The sequence below is a fragment of the Ooceraea biroi genome, chromosome 3, assembly GCF_003672135.1.
Source record: "Ooceraea biroi isolate clonal line C1 chromosome 3, Obir_v5.4, whole genome shotgun sequence".
NCBI classification, from domain to species: Eukaryota; Metazoa; Arthropoda; class Insecta; order Hymenoptera; family Formicidae; genus Ooceraea; species Ooceraea biroi.
The window spans coordinates 13,621,348-13,640,369 of record NC_039508.1 but is presented as its reverse complement, the minus strand read 5'-3'; the positions used below and the strand labels follow the sequence as shown (position 1 = coordinate 13,640,369).

The window sequence follows — 19,022 nt, the reverse complement described above, 5'->3', positions numbered from 1 at the left end:
GGCACGACGTTGACGAAATAAAAATAGAAACGCGTAAACCGGCCTTAAGCCGAGGGCGCACACGGGAGTGGTCCCTTTGTACGAGAGAAATTAGGCCTGAAACGCCGAGGAGAGGATACTCCCCGCGTGCGCGCGCGCGCGCGAGCCGAGGGTATGTATAAATGTCTTTCTTTTCCGCTCGGATCATTCGGTTAAACAGATCCTTCTCCTTGTGCACGTCCCCCGCTCCTCGACGTCTCCTCTTTTCTTCCGTGTTTTTTTTTTATCAACCGTCCGCGAAATGGTTTCTAGGACTGTTAGGACTCGGGCGCATGCTCCCTGTGTTCTGGGCATTATCCTTCGGTATACCGCTCCGGTGTAGCGAGGCGTATGGGATCAGCCGCCTGATCTAGGACCTAGTCGAAAGGATTCGACGGTTGGTTGCGGGTCCAGTTGCGCGAGTTATCCTTTAATTTGCCGCGACCGAAATGCACCAGGCCGCTTCGATACGCACGTAAGGACCTCTCCGGATCTTATAAACTATAAACGTGGTGAGTTTACGTAGGGAACTTTGCGTGCGCCCAACTACGTTGTGTTACTTTACACGAGGCGGCAAACTCGCGCGCGGAACTCGCAACTTCGCGCAACAATAAGTGAGGGCGATGTGTACAATATTGAGATTTCAGCGTCGGGGTATATTTAAGTAAAATGCAGATCGTAGGGATGTACTACTCTTTGTGAATTATAATACTCTTTGCGTATTGCAAACGCGAGAAAGTAAGAAGTACTTTACTACTGATCCACGTGCTCAATCTTGAATATAAATTACGGGCTCTAATACAATTTTCAATAATGGACAATCAATACTCGCATGTAATGTGCTGGAGGAATAACGATTTAATTCACTTGTCTCTCAAATCTTTATCGATGCTGCTCCCGATAGCCATCGCGGACGCAACCCCGTTGTTGCGTGATAGCGATAGAACTATACGAGTGAGAGAGAGAGAGAGAGAGAAAGAGAGAGAAGGAGAGCCGGAAAGGGTTGCCGATCGGAATCGGCGGGACATAAAGGGGAATCGGGGCTCAACACGGGCAGCGAATGAAATGCATGTCTCGTGCTTTTTACGTGGACCCGGGGGCCGACGACATCTTCGGCGGGGGCCCGAAAAATGAGAAGAAAAGAGACAGACGGAACGCGAGAGGACGGGGGATCCAGATAGACGGGCCGCGGCGAAGGAGGTGGGAGAAGGAGAGCGATACTTTCGAGGGCTGGAACACCCCGGAGATCCCAGATCGAGTTAAGATAATTGCTCGTTTGTTTAAACATTTGACCGACCGCCCGAGAACGCCCGCAGCTTTTTGCTCCCTTTTCGCCGTGCCCCGCGACTTGTGCACATGCACGAAGAGTGCACCCATACACACGCATCTGCACCCTGGTTCTCTTCTCTTGCGTTTCGCCTTCTTCCATGCCTGCCGTGTCTGCGAATTCTCAGTCTTATAACGCTTATTTGGGAATCGAACAAATGCGCATTTTGACTGATTTTACATTTTATTAGGAGTGTGATTTAGTTTTGAGGGTTTTGCAACAGATGGCTGTAGTGTCAGTTTGTTCCAATAGCTGCTTCCGATAACTGTTGTTTCTTACAGTGTTGACATTATCCATGACATTTAGTAGCATTATAGCAATAGATGCAATAACAGTCGTGTTTATATCATCGTAAAAATGCAACTTCCGAAACAGCATTTTCGACATGCGTTGCTTTTCTTTTTTAATCAAAAGAAAACTGCGGCTGACGGTTATAGAATTCTTGTGGAAACTTATGGTGATTCTGCCCCATCAATTAAGACGTGTGAATACTGGTTTAGACGCTTTAAAAGTGGTCATACTGATGTGAAGGACAAAGAACGCTCGGGACAACCAAGAAAGCTTAAAAATGCAGATTTGCAAGCATTATTGCACGAAAATCCAACACAATCCACTTCAGAACTTGCCAGAGCATTAAATGTTGATCGTACAACGGTTACCAAACATTTACATGAAATGGGAAAAATTCAGAAAGAAGGGAAATGGGTTCGACATGAATTATCGGAAAGTGCCATTGCGAACCGGTTGAACATTTGCATTTCGTTGATCGCCAGGCAAAAAAAGAAGAGTCTTTTGTCTCGGATTGTTACTGGGGATGAAAAGTGCATCTATTTTGATAATCCGAAACGCAGAAAATCATGGGTGGATCCAGGCGAACCATCAACATCCACTCCGAGACGCAATATTCACGGTTGAAAAGTAATGCTCTGTATTTGGTGGGATAGTGTACTATGAGCTGTTAAATCCGCATGAGACTGTCACGGCTGATCGTTATCGACACCAATTGTACAAGTTGAAGCAAGCATTGGACCAAAAACGACCACCAATTGCGAGTAAACGACGGAAAGTGATTCTTCTTCGTGACAACGCTCGACCTCACGTTGCGTTATCAATGAAACAAACACTATTAGAGCTTGAATGGGAAGTCTTACCGCACCCCGCGTATTCTCGATGCGATTATTATTTGTTCCGGTCGATGCAACACGCTTTAGAGGATACACACTTTCATAATTTCGAAGAAGTGCGAAAATTCGTCGACGAATGGATCAACTGAAAAGAAGAGTGATTTTATCGTGGTGGAATCGATCTCTTGCCAGAAAGATGGGAAAAAGTTCTAGAAAACGAAGGAAAATATTTTGATTAAGGTATTCATTCATTATCATATTTAAATACATGCGTTTTTGAGCAAAAAAAACCCTCAAAACTAAATCACACCCCTAATATATATTCCGCGAATAAACGATGAACGTAATCATGTATACGTATTGCTCAATCACAATTTGATGTTTTTTAAGTCTGTATAAGGAAGACGTGATATAATACAACTTGAAAATTTTCGATATACTTTTAACGAGACACGAAAGCATCCCGAACAGTCATTTTGCCGTTTAAAAGTTACAGCTGCAGATATCAGGGATCCAAAATTGTTCGAGTTATCCTTCGCCACGGAGAACGCGTTCGTATGTACGAATTCTGTAATGAAACGGGGCTGAGAGTGACAGAAACGTTGATGGAGGTTGTTCCGTGCGTCGGAATAAAGTCGGTTGGATGCTTCCGGCGAGCTTTGCGGGTGACACCGGTACGTAGCGACTATTCGCTAACTCTCGACATTGTTACATATCTCGTTGTCGTCTTATAATCGATACGGCAATTCACAAAATTAAGTGCCGCACGTTTAAAGAGATTTTTCAAATTAATTATTTTCAATGAAATTTTTTTGGTAGCTAAAGTATCTTTGCTTTCAAGAGAAACAACGCGAAATAATTCTGTTTCATAGTAAATTTGTATGGTGCAAAAATTTTTATTGGTTTCAATTCTCATTGTCATTTTTCGACATAAAAGCATTGTATCAGTACCTAAGCAAAGTAGATATCGAACGCGATAGCAAATCCGAGCGGTCTTGTATGCCGCTATTTGTCTTTCAGTTCCGCGAGCGAACACCGAGCATCGATATTTACCCACGCTACAATGACTTCGACGTAACCAGCTATCGACTGACAGCGAAGTTGAAGCCAATATTATGTTCCGCGGGATGATATCTCAGGGAAACCATTGAGACCATCCTGCATGATATACTTCAAACGGTATTTATAAAGGGAGGAAAATGGATGTACGCTCCGTCTCTCTTTCTCTCCTCTGGTATGTTGAAAATATGTCGAAAATTGATAACTGTTGTCGCAACTTACGCCGAATATCGGTGGAGGAAGTCAAAGGTCAAGATCACCAAGTCGCGGATTTCCATCAATCCTCGTGATGGTTCCTCGCGACCTTTCTCTCGCGCGGAAAAATAACCGGCGTAAAAAGCGTGGCGCGCCGAATTACTACTCCTTCCGCGCGCGAGTGCCGAGTGTCCTCCACGCTCTGATAAGTTCCCTTCCCGACTTGCGACCCCAACGCGGTTGCCGGCGGATTCCTCCCTCGCTCGCTCCTTGTGACTGCAGCTTCGTTCGCGACATTAAGGGAGTGGGCCACCGGGGTGCGGCGAGGAGATGGGGTGATAGATGACGGGAAAGGCGCCTCCGAGGGACGCCTAGCATCTTCCATTCCTTTACGAGGATCGGAGAGTGCTACGGTCTGCTCCGACACACATAAACACGAAGGGTGGACGCCGCCCCACCCTCGAAGGGAACATTTTCATAGACACGCACATGGGCACGCATCGATCCCCGTGTGCGAGGAAAATTGCTCGCACGTAGTCGCGGGGCGGCGAAAAGACTGAGGTCGTGCCCCGATCGATCGCCCAGCCAATATCGCCAATGCTCGTAAATCGGTAACGCCACGTTGGTCGGCTTCGCCTTCGCGATGATATCCGTTGCGTTCCGTGCCTACGTCCGCGTACGTATTCCGCATCAACTCGGAGAACTCTCCAACTCAACGTGGGAAAAGGGCTCGAGAGAAAACTCGATCGCCCGACTGATGCGATTAGTTTCAGCGATGAACAACCAGCGACGACGGGCAGGTCGCTCCCTGTTTTTCTACTTTTCATCACGAGAGGCGGAATGAACGGTGCACCGTACATACTAGTTACACGCAGCCGGTAGTAACGCGGTTACGCGTCCGTCCGGCAATGTGTACGTGTATTTTATGCCCCGTTCGTCATAGAGGCGAACACACGGTCGGCGAGCCACGTTGCCGCGGGATCCTAGAGGAATGAGAGAGGCGATCTCTCATATAACTTGACGGCGATTCAATAACGGCCGTGTCGCCCACAGGACAATACGCTGGCATCGGTTAGGTGCGCTTGGTCTGCCTCTAATGGTGAGCTAGCGTGGCCGCTCGTGTAACGTATAGCGACATAACTTCGTACACGTTAGGGTACACGCGCGTATTGTACGCTCGGCCGTTTCACGTCGCCCGCGAGAAACGCCCGCGGACACGTGTTAATCTACATGTTATATCGATTACACGTAACGGCTCTTTCTTTTTGGATCACGCTCGAGCGACAATCTTCCGATCTTCGACTGATGTCATCTCAGAATGCGCTCTACGAAAAATCGGCGCAACTTTTCTTCTCTAAGCTCTTCTTTTTACATCTCAAATGGATATCTGTGATGCTCATATCGTTGATTTGATTTCACTCGAGTGCTGCGGATCGATTCTTATTCGATTATCGCGATGAGGTATACGCACTCAACCGACGTGTGTATAGCCAACGAACGAAAAAAAACTTGTACTTGGTGTACAAGTTCAAGTCTATAGAAACTATGAAGAACGCGGAGGGATGTTAACCCTGCGCCCTCCGCAGCGTGCGTGCACACAAGGAGAGACCACAATCTATAACTCGGGGTTGCAAAAAAAAGAAAAGAACTGCAACGAGAATCTTGAATTTTAAACTTTCCAAATCTACGGAGAGTTTGTACAGTTTCCATGTGTACGCGACGGCAGTACATAGCTGTAAAGCGCTGCGTGCTGCACTCGTTACCCCCGCGGAGGGAAACTTTTGCCTTCCACGGAGGGATTATTATCGCCGAGATTACGTTCGACAGGTATTTCGAGACGCGTTTTCTAAACAAAATAGCGCGCCACCGCGATCGATTCGCGACAAGCAACGGCGGGCCTTACCGCGTTCGCGGTTTTTACTGCACGCTCTTCCGGCGCGCGCTGTTACTTTAAACGACTATTACGCTCGACGTTAAAACAAATGTACGGGCGCGCCGTAATCGATGCTCAACGGCTACTTAAATCCGAACACGAAACCTCGTTCCACGGCTCCACATGTAAATACGAGCCGGGGATTCGGGATAGCTTTTCACTCGTGCGCTATCGAGCGCAGTCACGACAGCCGGATCACGAATGGTTCACCGCAGACAGCCGAGCCGTTTATTCGCGAGCACCGTCTAGGGATGCTCGCCCCGATACCGCCAAAGTATCGCTACTTCGTTTCTCAGGTAGTTTGGCTTTCGTCCAGAACGCGTTAACTAACTTGCGGATTGCCAAGAAATGAACTTGTTATAAATTACATAAAATAATATGTGTGCTCTTTATCGCTTTTTTTCCGACGCATAAAACTCGCCACGACAAACACGCGCATACTCGGCTAGAAAAGAAAAAAAATTATAAACTGCGATATATTATCGCGTTATATCGCTCTCTCGCATGCCTGCTACTGCTTCATTATTGTCGCGTCTTACGGCGCGGCTAATCGGTCGCGATCGCGAACGTGTCCGCGCGGATTAACGGAACGCCCGCTGCCGTTGCACCCGTTATTGTTTAATACGGCGAAAACAGCGGTAGATCGTAGGGGTCGTGAGATACCCGTACGGGAGAAAGAGGCAGAGACCGACAGAGGGAAAGCGTGCGAGTGAACACCGTCCAACGCGCGCCATTACTCGCGTATAAGCGCGGAATGCTCGCCTGCATCGTTGTAATGCGCCGCCGTGGTTGCATCACACAATGCACGCCGCTACTTACGACGGTCCGCGATCTCTCCGCGATTCGCGCTATAAACTATTCGACCACAACGATCACGGATGCAAATTCCTGGCCGATGAAAGCCGAACGCGGACCCGGGATACCGGAGCCATCGCTTGCAGCTAGTATTGCGATAGAGGCCTTCCAGAGGAAGATACTCATTAGCGATCACGCCGTTATTGTTTCACTGACGAAAAATCGAAGATATTCGTCTTTACGACTCGCGCTGGTGCACGCCGCGATTCTCATTACGATAATTTAATTGGAAGTTGTGACTTGAATAATGGATATAAAGCTGCGTCGATCCGTCTCGCGTCGCGACGATGATATTTAAGTACTGATCGCTTAAATGATGGTTACGTCTCTACATCATGTGATGTTAAGTATATACATATATTATTTTTATTTTTAGTTATTATCAGAAAATAAAATACGTTTTATATATTGAAATAACCTTTACGACCTGCATGCGTGTGTAGTACTTTATTTTGTCACACACGACAGAGACGATTAATCGGTTAGAGCGGCTCGTATAAAATGCTATAAAAATTCCGTCTCGCTATGATAGAGGCAGTTGACGTTTTTGCTTTCGTCTGTCCGTCCTCTATCCTCCCTCCGTTCCTCATCCTCAGTCGGTAGAGATGGTTCCCGGAAGTCGTACTTTGAAATCGCTTCCATGGAAAATTCTTTCGATCTTAAAGACGAATCCCGCCGAGCGAATCGGGAATTATTCGAAACGACTGACAGCACGGCAGCGCGTAGAAATCACTATGTCGATGCAATTTCGCAAGCACGTAGTCGAACATAGTAGGGATCCGTTTTACAATGTGGAGACTTTTGAGTCTCGTCGAACGAATGTCCATCGCGAATCTTGATCCCGATCGACGAACATGTCATTTTAATAAATGCAAATCGAGTGTAAAGGAAGCTACGGAAAAATAATCACTGGACTCACTCAAATCAGAATATTTAATAGACGCCTTTTATTCGCATGCGTACATGAAAAATAGTCAAAAATTAATTAAAATATTACTAATTATTAGAAACCTAAAGGAAATCATATAAATAATTGTCTTTAAATAAAATACGCTAGCTTTTTGTTTCTTCATTTGTATTTTATAAGACGCAGTCCCGCTTTTCGAATTGTTTGTATGTCTGCATGAGACAGATGACCGATCCGTTTAGCGATCGAAATCAGGTATGAAAATTTCATACTCGTAGCTACTCCAACCGTTCACCTTCCAGACGATCACCTTCGCTCAATATCTAGTGTCCAATAAGGCGTCGTACGTGCCGGAACGCACACCGATACGTGCGACACTCACACCGTGACAGGCCTTCTCGAAGCACACACGTCGGAATCGTACGAGCCACCCCCGGGATGACCATCCTCCCCTGGGCGCAGCGTTTTGGGGCGTCTTTTGGCTGCCGTGCTCTCTCGTTCTCATGTGCGCGCACGCTACATCCACAAATATACATACACATACTCGCGCACACATATATTCTTACATACATAAGGCAGGGTGGGAGGTAGGGTGCTACGAGATGGTGCGACGGTTAGGGGTTGCTGGTGTGTCCAGTCCACTCCAGTGGAGCCCAGGGCAGACCGTTCGATCAATAGAGGGTAGAGGCTACACGTTTCTAGGAGGTGGACACCCTGCTCTCTCTGCCGCCCCTCGCGTATGTCGTCGACGACGATCCACCGTACCGTGCCACCTTCCGTGCGAGACCGCCGCCTCTCGTCGCTCTCACCTCGCGATTCTCTGTCGACGCTCCACGAGCGTTCGAGTACAGCTGAAAATTCGATGCAAAATTTAGTTTCTTATGGAAAAAGTCGCGAATGATCACTTTTGCGAAGAAGGACCATTCTTTTCCGCAGTTTCCATGATTGCTGGAAACATCCCTCGACGACCCGGCTGGTTAGGTGCGCCGAAACGCCGAAATCTTCGCGTAAATGACAGCGACAGCAGCAGCGACGACGAAGAGCTCGCGTATTCGCGTATCGGAGGAATCAAGGTCGTCGACCCGTGACCAATTGAAAATTACGAGGCGCTCCATACTCGCTCGGGGTCTTGATCCAATTATCCCGTGTCCCTTGTCGGGATCGGCGTGCTACGCCATTGGTCTGCGTGGTCCGGACTGCCGGGCCGTTTGTTTTGTAAGTCTAATCGCAGAACGGCTCTCCGGTGGTCCTCCTCGGCTCTTTCCTACCATCTACCGCCGCAGCGGTCTCCCTCTGCGTCATCCCCTTGCCCCTCCTCCCACTCGGACCCCGGGTCCTGCGTCCCTCGCTTCTTCGTCCCCCGTGCGACGTCGGCTGGCGGCCGCCATTTTATTTTTAAAAAACGACCACCGAGCGCACTTTCGTACGTTCGCTCGTTCGTTCATCCTCAGTGCAAGCGAGGGGTTCGACTCTCCTCTGCGTATGGTGGCGCCATGGCCAACGCTCCTAATCGCGCGCGAAGGAGGAAGAGGGACAGAGAAAAGGGAATAAGGGAGTGAGAAGAGGAGGGAATAGGAGCCAAAACCTCTGTGACTGTGCCAGCCACGAAGATGCTGCGCTGGACAAGCCCCGGGAAAACCCCTACCTTGCAATCCTACCCTCGCGAAAGCATCATCGTCGTTGTCGCAGAGTAACGAAGGATCAACTTGATAACTCGTTGACCAATCACGCAAAGTGATTTTAGGCACTGATGAATGTTCGAAAACCTGAAAGCGATTTCGTCATTTCCAGCTATTTCTTTTGAAAACCATTTTTATTTCATTCCTCTCAACATTATACTTAAGACACCGTGGTATTATCAAGGCTCGCGCAAGAACATTTCTCTTTCCCCCTCCTTTTCCTCATCGAGGTGCGCGAGCAATCGCTACAATAACACGAAACGTAGTAGCGCGAATGTAATTGCCCCGCTGAATTATTCCGGAGTACCATTATTTAGGGAGTATATAGTCCATGTGCCCAAGGTGGAAACGTCTCGCTAAGGTCGAAACGATTTGCTTTTTTTCCTGCGCTCCAGGGGTAGCCATACACGGTAGCCTCTAATGACGTTGATTATCGTACATAATGATTAGATACACGATGGATAAAGATAAAACGATACTTCGTTCTCGATCGTTAAGTATTCCTTTTCTCGTGGATTAGTTTCCACTTTAACCATTATTGTCATCATCCTGTGTGTGTGTGTGTGTGTAGTGCCCTCACGACATTAAACAAAATTTCTATCGTCTCACGACAATATTTATTAATTTTTGTCATTAAAGGCTAGCGCTTCGATTCATTCTGCTATCACAATTACTGCAATCGATTCACTGTTCTTTTGCCGTACGCCAGCCATGATTCTAATAATTCCGAGAGAATAGTAACTCGGAGGGAAAAGTACGAACTGTCGTGACTGCGTCTCATAAGAGACGCTACGGAGATTCCACGGAGCGAAACTTCGCTCGTCCTGTACACCTCTTTCACCGAAGGATTCGCCACGCTGTTTCTCCCTTCGTTCTTCAAGTATCTGGCGAGGTCCCGACCTTTGACCTCGCATTGGCTTCCTCTGTCTTCGCGCAGGATCGAGATCAAGATAAAAGGAGAGAGAAAATGTCAGGAAGACACACAAATGTTCCCCATGACGTAACAGTAGCTGTTGGATTTTCACGGAAGTTTGGTGATCGCAAAAAGGATAAGGGAAAGAACAAAGCGGAAGGGCGATTGGTAAAATATTTAAAACATTACGCGCCTCGTGAGAGTCTCAGGGCTCGTGATAAAAAATGCAAGCGCGTTTAATCGCGATTAGATCCGAGCGACACCGATGAAAAATAGCCTCATGCGGAAGAAGCAATAAAATGTTGCCGCTGCATTTTATACGTTTGCGAGTTGGAGCGCGACATTCTGTCGCGGGAATCCTCCGATCCGGAAGAATACGAAAGGAACGGAAAAGTGGGGAAAAGCGAATGCGCAAGAGAAACGCGAAAGAATATCAGCCACGAACGGTCGTCTTTTCCACAGGACTGAAGTTCTCTCGAGGGAGTTTCAGGGCTGAGCCCTCCTATCCTGGCGCCAGGGCCAGGCAGGACCTAGTAAAAGGGATAAATAAAGCAGCGCGCGCGTGTTCGTGAGGGCGAGCGTGCGTGCGCAGCTGTGGTCAGAGAGTATTAGAGGATTGACCGTAGGCGGCCTAGGGAGAGAGAGAGACAGAGAGAGCAAGAGCAGAGAGAGAGAGAGAAAGAGAGAGGGAGGAAGGGAGAGAGAGAAGGGACCCACGTGAGCCATAATGATATTGGTTCTGGATCCGTAATCACTGTTATACGGGAATTAATAATCTCTGCGGTTTTCGTTTCGCGGACGGAGTCACGTGACCACGACCAAACTCATTTTCTCAAGAATGATTGAGACATCCGCATCCGAATCTCTCGCGCGAGCAAGCCTGCTAACGCTCGTATCAGTTATTTGAATTATGTTAATAGCAAAATACGCAGTATTTGTACATAACTATGTCTGTAATTGAAAAAAATATCTCGCTTTTGATTAAAATAACGTTGATTGTAAATTTTCTCGAGAATTTGTGATTAAAAAATAATATGATGATACGAAGGTTCTGATATTGATATTTGATAGTTTTAAAATTGATTCTTAAAGTTTCCTTTTTAAAAATTCTTAAATTTTATATTTGACTTGTGTTTCGCTTTTATGAGTCGAAGATACTGTGCTCTCAATTCCACGACTGATTTCTCCAATATCCTGCATACATTTGTTCAACTGATTTGTACGCAACGCTTTTATTTTATATCTCTTGCGAGGCATTATTCGTCGCTCAGCACAAAGTTAAAACGGAAAGAACGATGGGGCAAGAAAGAATTCTGGGCGTCGAGCGGCGAAAGGACGCTTTCCAGAATTCGTAGACCGACATGAGAACCCGCGGAATGCTTTCACATAAAGACGCAACCCCATAAGACTTCATCCCCCTTTATACAGAACGTTCTCGCCCCCGAAGGAGCGAGCGCTGCTGCGCGCGTGTGCACATACGTGTATAGGAGTGTGTGCGGTCGCGTATGGGTTACCCCAGGATCGATGTTTCCTCCTTCATCTCCGGTATCGGGGTGTAGTTCGTGCGTAAAAACCAACCCCCAAGATCTTGTCCCCTCGCTCCCCGTTCCACACCGCGTTTTCGTCCGCGTTGCTTTTTTTTCGTTGGATTCCGCCAGGCGAGGATTCGTGAGATTCAACGGAGAGTTCTTGAATATTTTTTTCGTACTTTCTGACCTTTCTGTGGACTATGTCGGCGAACTTTCGTCTGACACTGCGTTTCCTGGAGTTTTACACGAGACACTCGAGGAGGAGCAGTGACCCAATTCTTACCGTCTTTCCTCGATTACGTAAATACACCGAGGAAAAGTTTCCTAATCGAAAACTTCATCAGTCAGAAGCGTAACTTAGATAAACACAGATGATAATTTCTTCGGAGTGACTTTTGAGTTTTATCTCGCGGAAGCAGTAACTTAATTGTCGCTTACGTCCATCTGTCTTAATTTCTGTCGTGATTTCGTGTGCAACGAAGAACCGAGTGTGATATAAAGTATGCGAAATTAAATCTGCTTATCCTGTCAGCTTGTTAGGTTTCAAACATGACATATATATTGTTCGAGGTCGCGATCTCATTGGGCCAAGAATACGGACGAGCGAACGCTCGCCGTTTTGCCGTGCACGAATTCCGCGGAAAACCCTCGGGCGAAACCTCAACAAAAGTTTCACAGTCGAGGAGCCAGCGACAATAGGAAGAGCAGAACACGGGAACGATTTAGCGCTGTATGCGGATGTGACTAATTTTCTGGGTTGTCCACACAACCTACCGTTTAAATCTTCCCCCATCGGTGTCCAGAAAACGTTAACCGACGCTCCAAGCAGCTCCGACCGTTGCCAAATTAACGGAACCTCGCGTCCTCGTTTATCAGACTGAGCGTATGGTACTTTGCGCGAACGTCGCACAATACTATGTCTAGAAAAACACAAAAGATAAAAGTAGATTTCGTCTGAAAATTTATGAAGAGGCACGTTGTTTAAACGAAGGCCAGTTGCTCTTAAATATCGTGTGTAGAAATTGAACTGCGAACAAGTCGGACGGGGTTCGTTTCTGCATCAGCTGTTTAATTCCTGGGTCACAGAAACAGTCCTCGTCGCCGGATGTTAAACGCGAGCGCGAATCTCGCTGCTTGCCAATTAATACGGATCTAAGTCTGAGGTTAATGAAATCCCCGGTGTCGATTTCTCGTGCTCTTTCCGACATTCAGAATTGGCAGTTCCGTGCTCCTTCCTGCTCTGGGAGCGCGCGCGCGCGCGCTCGGTATAATGATACGAAGGTACGTCAACGGAGTAAAGCTGAATTAATGACAGACGTCGAAGAAGAGCCGTGGAAACACAGGCTACGGTTTCACAATGGCCGAGGTGCAGGTTATAATGCGAATGGCAGTTGTGTATCGCGGTAGGAGTGCCCGGGATAATAAGGGGTTGTTGCCAGTAGCGGTGTTGCATGTGCGGAAAAGGGGGAGAGATTCTACGCGACAGTACGCACGGCCCAGATATGTATTCGCTGCGTGAGCGTATTCTTGAAAACTTGAAACTACATTGTCGAGATTAATGTAACTTTTAATAGCTCGGAGTAAAACTTGAACGCAACGAGAATGACAAGTTTTCCAAACGCAAGCCGAAATAAACACATTTTCTGAGCGTCATATAACAAAGGATAATTATTATAAATTTAAAATTTTTTATATCACCAGTTCGATGTTTTTCATGTATCACATCCTTTGCAGAGAAAACCATGTAAATATATTATTTATAGACAAACTGTGAAAATATATATCGTTTTTCATGAAACCACTGAAAGATTAAGTAAAACTTGTGTTCGCGCCCGAGTTGTTTAATTCAATGCGTGAAAAACTCACTTTAAATACGCACTCGCATGTTTTCAAAATAATTATTCGACGAAAATTAAAATGCATCCCGGGGTTAATCCGACGAAAGCGGCACTGCAAAGATTCGAAAGTAATCCCGAAGGCGCTTCTGTTTACATTCAGTGAACATACCACCGTTTGAAGCGGGTAACGAGGGAGGTTCTCTTGGACGTTGGAAATGTACGTACATTACACATATATGTGAAGCACTCGCGGAACAAAAGATTATGTGTTCACAGCGGACTTTGCCATCAACCACTTCATAGTTCTCTATCGAAAATATATCGTATGTGTGATGCGTGAGACTTTATCTGCATCGGGCTTTTGATCCGCGATAGTAACCAAAACAAGACAAAAATTTGAGCGATTTCCATTGCTGATCATTGACGGCAATTAACGGCAACTTTATTGCGAATTTGCAATTTGTCCCGAGCGTCGAAAACGGATTGCGAACAATTATTTGAATGCGATTGAAATTTCGCGTTTTCCGCGGTGGCGGTCGCGAGGAAATGTCGACTGACATCGATTGTACGTCAGAAATTCGATGCGATCCGCGGCGGCTGGCTCCCATCCGGGCATACCGCGCGTGCCGTGTAATTTATAATTTCCATGAAATATTCACGCGTCGCTCGCGAATGCCAGCAAAACCGCGATACTCGCGGAACTTTGCAAATCTCGCAACTCTGTGGACGTGGCTCAAAAATCATTCATTCTCGTTCTATCGCGTCAAAGTTTTAGGAAGTAATTAAATATGAAACTCGGATCTCACCTCACAGGATGCAGGTCAATTTGAACATGTTTAACAAAATAATGGTAAAATTATATAGATTCTAATTATCTAAATAAGCTTATGTCCCATGCTGAGATATTCTTTGAATATTTTCTGAACAAGCGTGCTCGCTTATATAATAATCAAGTAAAATGTTGCTAAGTCGTAAGTATAGGATATCGAACAGAATACATCCGAGTTGAAGGCACAGTTGAAAGGCACGAGTAAGCCGGTAATAAAAGTTCGGAGTTTGCGAGTGGTTATTAAATAATGATAAATTTCGCGAACTCTGGAGTTGCCACAATGCTCATTAATAATCGCCTGTGCACATTACATATACATATGTGAGCGGGGTATCTTTTTCATAACGAATTATTGGCGATTGAGCTCTTTACGGGCTGTTACATTTGGTCTGATAGATAGAAACAATCCCTAAATTCTGAAATAGCGTTCTCGGAATCATTTGATGATGAAGGAAGATTCAATTGGATGAAATTATAATCAGCCTCGGCTACTGGCAGCGAGAGAGGACGCGCGAGCGCCGCGTCGAGTACAGAATATTCCCGGCGTGATAATCACTCGCATCTATTAATTAATTAAATATTTACGAGATATCGATCGCGTCATCGGCGACGGTTCGCCGACGCGCTTTCATGGCGCGACAATCGAGAGGCCGGGACCGACGATTCCGGCGGGGTACCGGGCTCGGGGAGGCGCCCGGCCGAATTTCCATTGGTGCTCACCTCTCAGGGGTGGTTTTTGGCCGAGCTGCCCCGAAGAAAGGGCCCCTTCGCACACGACGGCACAAAACGCTCGCGTTAATACACGTACGGTTGCGCGTACGACGCTAGAAAACCCACCCTCGGGAAAAACGCGTCGCTCATAATGGAAGCGAACCCACCCCTTCCCTCCGTCCTCCTCTATCCGCCCTTCTGCGACCCCCTTTATACTGACGATGGTGCACGCGTGTGCCATTGGGAATTTCCGAAATATATATCCCCGCGCGTCCTATTGTCAGGCGAAGAATGGCCGGAATTTCATAGTTTCCTCCATCTTTTCCTACGTTTTCACAAGCGGCGCGAGGGAGATCGTGTTTCGGACTCTCTCTTTATACGACGTGGCGCGTCCCTGCCTCGCGTCCGGGCGAACCCGGGGGCTTTTTCCTTCGCGAGTTTTCTCTCGCTTCGCGAACCGCACGTATTGGGGTAAAAACGAAAATCGTAGTGGATCCGACTTGCACTGAGAAAAACGAATCTTCCTCGCGGCGAATGTTCCGTGTGCGAGCTCGAATGTGCATAGAGTTTGAGTAGTTGTTGTGATCATCTAGCGCATCGTACGTCGATTTTGCATCTCTGACGCAAATCTTCGGCGCAGCCCTTAGCTTCGGTCAGATGAAAAAATTTTCATATTCCACCTCCTCCTTTCGCTCCTTGCACTCCTTCGGGAGCGATCAGTTTCGCGACGATTTCGAAAACTGTGACGTATCACCTCCGCTTCTCCGCTGATGCATTCATTCATCCGGGAATAAAAATAACGAATATCGGGAATATTTATGTGCGTTAGTTATGCAACGATTAAACGGTTCAAAAGAGACATAGCGCATGCCGCAATACCGTAGTGACTTCAACCATTGGCATTTTCTCTCACGGTATGTATAGCGACGGAATTCCGTGCGCCGGCAGTACCGGTTCGATTGGCGGAGGGCACCGCGAATGGAGACACTCTTTAATTTATTTAGATGCCGTGAGTGCACGTCCGCGTCGTTCTCCGTAGGCTATAGATGGGACTTTAGCCGCGTAAGTGGAAAGGGTTTAAGTGAGTGCATCGCGGACGAATGGACGGCAATGCTCGCTTCGAAACGATCGAGCTTTGACAAACTGGCAAACTTTGACAGACTTAAGGACACGTCACTCGAAATCCGATTCACGAGCGATAAAACGCCCGCTTGCTTCGTCTTGCATGCTTGGATTCCGCATGAGATGATTATAGGCGAGTAAAGCATGGTAAATAGTCAAGCTTTCCTCACACAACATTGAAGGACGTAAAATAAAACGAGTAGGAACTTCGTCGCCTTAACTGCTTGCGTTACGTTATAATTCTGTAGTTTGTACTGTATGTTCAATAAAAGTTAGCACGTCTGTGCAGCGAGCGACTTTCTAAGAAAGTATTAAGTGAACTGTCTTCTGCGGGAAGATAATATTTAGATTACTATCTTTAGTCATACTATATATGGATAAGCGCGTCGATGTGATAGCGAGGAACTTGTATCAGAAGCATCTGAAGATTAAACGTATTTAAGCATTGCACGTATTCTGCCAAAAATAATAAAAGTTTGGCCATTTAAACATTACATTTACGAACAGATACGTTCCTTGCACAGTATTACCGGTTATCATTATTATTACAATTATTACAGTTACAAGCCAGTACCTGGACACGCAGTTATGCGCACTTTGCGATCCGCAGAATTCCAACTCTGAAATTTCGTTGCGAACTTAAACAACTCGATGAGCAAACCGTTCGTCGATCTCGCGAAGTTTAGTCACTTGGATGAGTCGTCGGTGGCCATCCAAGTCGTCACGGCATGTCCTCGTTCACTCGTGCGAATTCCATGACTTAAACTAGAGCACGTCTATAGCTCGAAGGACATGCTCCGCAAAACCCTGTTGGCCACGCGAGCAAGTGACTTCGGCAAGTCGTTATGCCATGCGATGTTTCTTTTTTTCACGTTTCTTCGATCGTTGATACTTCGGCAGAACGATCAACCTTCCATTTTCTCTTCCATTTTCTCGTAGAACTTTGCGACACATATATTCGACCGGCAACAAAGAAATCACTCGTGTAGGTCGTACGGCGCCTATTTAGATTCTTTCATATCTTTTTTTGTGAATGCCTGTGCATCTATAACAGGATTATCTCCGAATCGGCCGACGAAATTTTGCGTGGGTTCTCCGTATATTTAAATATTGATTCATCATCGTCATTGCGATTTGTGTGAGGAATTCGTCGTGTTATGCAGATTCAATGCCTGTAGCGTCATTTTGCTGTTCCCTCCTGCGGCTTCCTTTCCAACAGCGATTACGCTCGTAGCGTCGTTTACATCAAAAATATAAATTGTCCAAACGCGCGGAGGGAAATGATGGACTCCTGACGATTTCCGGTACGCCGCGGAGGCCCATATTAATGTAATGTGCGCCCGTCCTTCGTGGGAAGGTCTTGGTAGATCAATTAAATTTTCACGACGGAGGAAACGCGTCATTATGGCGCGACATACCACGACAAAAGAGGCCGGGCTCGATCGTTACTACGTGCGATATTGAATTATCGATGAGTGTCGTGCGTTTGGATATTCATGTGTTAGCGACAAACGGCAACATTACGTCCGATGAACGGCCGAACGAGTTCCCTCGTATTGCCCTGTCACGTTCAGCGCCGCCCAATGACCATTTTTCATGCACAGGCTTGGGCAAATATCCTGCGGGTTCCATCGTTCGCAGATTCATTCATTGTGGCGTCTCAGGTGATACTCTGTTCTGCCTAGAGCAAAATACATCGTGTCAAAATATTAATTATTCGCACACAAATCGTCTAATTTGACTTTTTGAAATTTTTTAGATTTTTGAATCGTATCGATTTTTACGTTATCGTTTACTTACTACTGATGTGTGAAAAATTGCTTGCGTACCTCTTATTATGTTACAAGGAACAATGACGTCTCTCCCCTTGTCGGCGAATCGCCACAGGATTTTGCGTCCAACTGAAGGTCCCGACGAGTCTCGAGAACGCTCACGGGTGTCAGAGCGCTGCGTAATCCGATCTGAGAAATCTATGTCGATAGGGCAATAATTAGGCTGCTTAAGAAGAGAGGAAGAGGTAGGGACGAAAGGAGTTCTCGTGTACAGAAAGCGCCGCCGCCGCTTCTGTCTCTTGAACCTCTTCCTTTCTTTCCTCGCACGCTGCCAAAAGGAGGGTCCGAAGGGACGACGAGAGGACAGTCGCCGCGGTACCGCGTTACCCTTTCATCCCTTTCGAAAGCGCGTACCGCCGTGAATAGCCCAACTAGAGATCCGGGAGAGCGCGGGATTCTAGCGCTCGCTCTCTCCCTCCTCCTTCTCCACCTCGTTTTCCTCTTCTTCCTGCCTCCCTGGTTTTTGACGCACGAGGCGCACACATCCTCTTTGAAAAAAAGGAAGACGGAGAAAAACAATCCCAGAAGCGCTTGCACTCGTACGCGCGCGTCGTCCTCGCCGCCGCCACTCGCCCTCGTCGTCTTCGTCTTCTTCGTCGCCGTCGTCGTTGGCTGCGGCCTGACGTTCCTGTGAACTACACTTCGAACCCGTATTCGTGCAAGGAGAGGGTCGGCGGAGTCGAGGGGAGGACCTCTCTCTCTCCGGTATAATGGCGGCTTCGACACAAGGCCCCAAAAGAAACCCATAGATATCGCATTGCGCGCCCGGGACTGACGGGACAAAACAGCTTGGGGGCCCCCCGAGACAACGAGCAGTGAGGTCGGACAGCGGCGGGGCGAGGCCTCCGGGGGTCCCTCGCGAGTTTCGTAGATCAGCGAGCGAGAAGAGAGACGAAACGTCGAATGGACGAGCGGAGGAGAAAAGGAGGATAGATCGAACGATAGTCTGCGCATGAGAGCGGCGGAGATGAAGAGGAGAAGAGACGAGACGACGGTAGTTGCGAGCGGCGTTTTCATGTCACGGAGGCTTCGCTCGCCGGTATTGGGAGACACGGGAGCTCGCGGGGGCCGGATGGGTCTTCCTCGCGTGCCGATCCATTAATTAACCATCGCCGTTTCTTCCTATCCTTCAGACTGCACGCCGCGAAAGC

General features: G+C 47.2%; 1 long non-coding RNA gene across 1 annotated transcript; it reads right to left on the bottom strand.

The window, feature by feature from the left end:
• Positions 1-16,967: 16,967 nt before the first annotated feature.
• Positions 16,968-18,819, bottom strand: LOC105278714. The gene is made up of 2 exons (XR_893816.3): positions 17,869-18,819; positions 16,968-17,720 (listed from the first exon to the last, which is right to left on the bottom strand). It is a non-coding gene; the product is annotated as an uncharacterized LOC105278714 (long non-coding RNA).
• Positions 18,820-19,022: the final 203 nt, after the last annotated feature.